The 3,336-nt window shown below is 62.0% G+C and overlaps 1 non-coding gene across 1 annotated transcript; it reads right to left on the minus strand.

Annotated features, from left to right (window-relative positions):
• Positions 1 to 1,758: 1,758 nt before the first annotated feature.
• LOC142868955 (5S ribosomal RNA) lies at positions 1,759 to 1,877 on the minus strand. Its single transcript, XR_012917814.1, has one exon. It is a non-coding gene; the product is annotated as a 5S ribosomal RNA (ribosomal RNA).
• Between the last annotated feature and the right edge of the window lie 1,459 nt (positions 1,878 to 3,336).

Here is a 3,336-nt window from a genome sequence, read left to right on the forward strand (position 1 = left end):
CCGCGGCACAGCGGGGGCACGTCCCCCGCACTCACGCGACTTAGGGACGGCTGCTGGAGACTGCTGCGGCCACCCTGCTGCCGGGTTTCTGGAGGGCTTCCTGGAAGCAGCGTCCACACCAAGCCCTTGGAAGGCCCAGGCGACGGAGGAGCCGGTCAGGCAGGGGCCGAGGACGGTGAGAGGCCGGGCGGGCGGGAAGGAGCATGTCAGGCAGGGGCAGAGGACGGTGACCGGCCGGGCGGGGAGGAGCCGGTCAGGCGGGGGCCCAGGACAGTGACGGGCCTGGCCGGGGAGGAGTGCGTCAGGCAGGGGCAGAGGAGACGGGCTGGGTAAGGGTTAGGGTTACAGTTAGGGCACAATTCACAATCGCAAAGACGTGGAAGCGACCCGAGTGCCCATCCATCCAGGAGTGCATCAATAAAATGTGGCGCGTGGACACCACGGAGTGCCATTCGGCTGTGAGGAGCAGCGGTGAGAGGGCGCCTCTCGTGTTCTCCTGGCCAGAGCTGGAACCCGTTCCAGTAAGCCAAGTATCCCAAGAATGGACACACGAGCACCACGTGAGCGCGCTCACCAGCAAATTGGTACGAACGGATGGACACCTAAGTGGACGGAGAGGAATCACCTTCATCGGGTGGGTGTCGGGCGGGTGGGGGGAGGGGAGGGGCATACACATCCATTAGGCATGGGGTGGGTGCGCACCGACTGGGGGATGGGCGCACTTGAAGCTCTGACCCGAGGGGGGAGGCTTGGAGAGGGCAAGGCACCCGACCTTAACATTGGTACCCCCACAATACGCTGGAACAACATGAGAGGTATATGAATAAGAACACAGGGGGGGGCCGGGCGCGGTGGCTCACGCCTGTAATCCTAGCTCTCTGGGAGGCCGAGGCGGGCGGATTGCTCCAGGTCAGGAGTTCGAAACCAGCCTGAGCAAGAGCGAGACCCCGTCTCTACTAAAAATAGAAAGAAATTAATTGGCCAACTAATATATATAGAAAAACACAGCCGGGCGTGGTGGTGCATGCCTGTAGTCCCAACTACTCGGGAGGCTGAGGCAGCAGGATTGCTTGAGCCCGGAGATTGAGGTTGCTGTGAGCTAGGCTGACGCCATGGCACTCACTCTAGCCTGGGCAGCAAAACGAGACTCTGTCTCAAAAAAAAAAAAAAAAAAAAAAGAACACAGGGGGGAGGGGGGCACGGGCAACACATGTCACCTGAATACTTGTACTCCCATCATCTGCTTGAAAAGAGAGAGAAAAGAAAATGCAATCTTAGAGGTAAGAGACACTTTTTAAACATAATGAATCCGAAGAGAAAAGTAAAAGGAGGCCTGTGGAGCAGGTCTGGGTGTGACTCCGGATCCCCCAACATCAGGTGCCACCACCAAAGATTCCTGCGTGTAGCCCATAGAACCCCAAAAGCAACGGGACGAGTTCTGGTCACGTACTCCCTCAAAATGACATCCTGGCCTTCTTCTGGAACTCCCTCCCCTCTCAGACTCTCAAGGTTTCCTCCAGCGTGTCGGTTCCCACAGAGCAGACCTTTGGTCTGAGACCTGACAGTCCAGATGCCACGCATGCTGCCGCGTGGCGGCGGTGTCGCGGCTTGGGACAAGAGGAGGCCCCACGGTGCGGGCTGGGGCGCCAGGCACCGCGCGGGCGCTGAGGGTGGGGGTGACCCCCACCCCGGGCCGCCGCCGCGCTCCCAGAAAGGGGACAGAACAAGAGGCAAAAAAAAAAAAAAAAAAAAAGCAGCAGCCTGTGGCACCCGGTATTCCCAGGCGGTCTCCCATCCAAGTACTAACCAGGCCCGACCCTGCTTAGCTTCCGAGACCAGACGAGATCGGGGGCGTTCAGGGTGGTGTGGCCCTAGACGGTGGCGGAGGGCGCCCCTGCCCCGCTCAAGAAGCCGAGCCTCTCTGGGCTTCCCCGCCGCCGCCTCCCGCCCCAGGCCCCGCGCCGGGCCGGGCCGGTTGAGTTCTCCGGCCGGCCGGGTCCCGCGGGCTCCCAGGGACGGGGGTGATGGGCGGGGCGGGGCGGGGGGCTGTCTCTCTATACACACACACACACACTCACACTCACTCACACTCACACAAGATGCGCCTCCACGGCTGGACTCGCCAAGGTGGAGCCCTCCCAGCCCCCCTCGTCTCCTCGCCCGGCCTCCTTCACCTACCCGCTGCCCACCCCCAGCGCGTCGCTGCCTGCCGCTGACTGCGCACGCGCGGGACGCTCGCCCTTTGACCCCAGCCAGGGGCCGCCCTCCCCCACAACCCCTTTCAGCTGCGCCCCCCCCCTCGCCCTGTGGGTGGGCTGCCGCCTATTCCCCCGGGCCAGGGCTGGGGCACAGCCAGTGTATGGGGCGTCTCTCTCTGGGGATGTGTCCCATGGGTGGGGTGGGGTGGCGTGGTTTGGGGGGCGCTGAAGAAATCAGTCCCCTCCATCTCCTACCTCTGGAAAACGCCCAAGCCCGTGGAGAACTGCCGGCACCGCTTCGTGGGGGCCGGGACCCTCCTCCGTGTCCTCCGGTGGCCCAGTCCAAGGGGCCTGGGCCTGGCCGGGGCTGCATTGGACCCCGACCACCCTGGCGTGTGGACTCGCTAAAAATCGGCCATTAGATATTGGATTCCAGCTTCCTGGAGGTCATTTCACTAATGAGTGCACCGGAAAGAGTTTCCTAATCCATCTGTGAGGGTGGCAACTGAAAGAGAATTTTAAAGCTGACAGAATAGGCGAGGGAAGGCATAGGAGATTTCCACACCCAGCAAGGAAGCCTTTCCCGAAATGGAAGAAAGAAACGAGCAAACAGAGACACCGGTAGCCCGCCCGGAAAAGAGTCTGCCCCTTAGAGAAAGCACCCTGACCAGGTTCACCCGTGGGTGGGTGGCGAGCTAGCGGCATTCAGAAGAGCGAGGCCCGCAGTCTGTGCGGAAGACACCTGCGCTCGGGTGTGTGTGGCGGCGCGATTCCCAAGCAGCTCTAGATGTTAAACCAAGGAGAAGCCAGGGAGTTCCCAACGCCCCAGGTGTCCTCAGCCCACGACTGGCTGCTGTGGGAATGCGAAGCCCGGCTCCTTGTCTCAGAGCGGGGTTCCCAGGAGGATCAGGCTGAAGCTGGGACTTGGCCTCAAAGTGTCCCCTCGCATGGCCACCCCCTTCCCCTTCCTGCTCCTCTACTCCTGGTGCCCCTCCATCCAGGGGCCAGACCTTAAAGAGTCACCGCAAGAGAATCCTGGTCCCAAAGGAGCCTTCTGGGGGACCGGTGCTGAGAGAGGTTGTGGGCATGGCCCGCTGGGGCTCTGCCCGACCCAGGGCTGAGAGATGCCACCTCCCAG

The sequence above is a fragment of the Microcebus murinus genome, unplaced genomic scaffold, assembly GCF_040939455.1.
Source record: "Microcebus murinus isolate Inina unplaced genomic scaffold, M.murinus_Inina_mat1.0 scaf049_hap2_Mmur4.0, whole genome shotgun sequence".
Classification (NCBI taxonomy): domain Eukaryota; kingdom Metazoa; phylum Chordata; class Mammalia; order Primates; family Cheirogaleidae; genus Microcebus; species Microcebus murinus.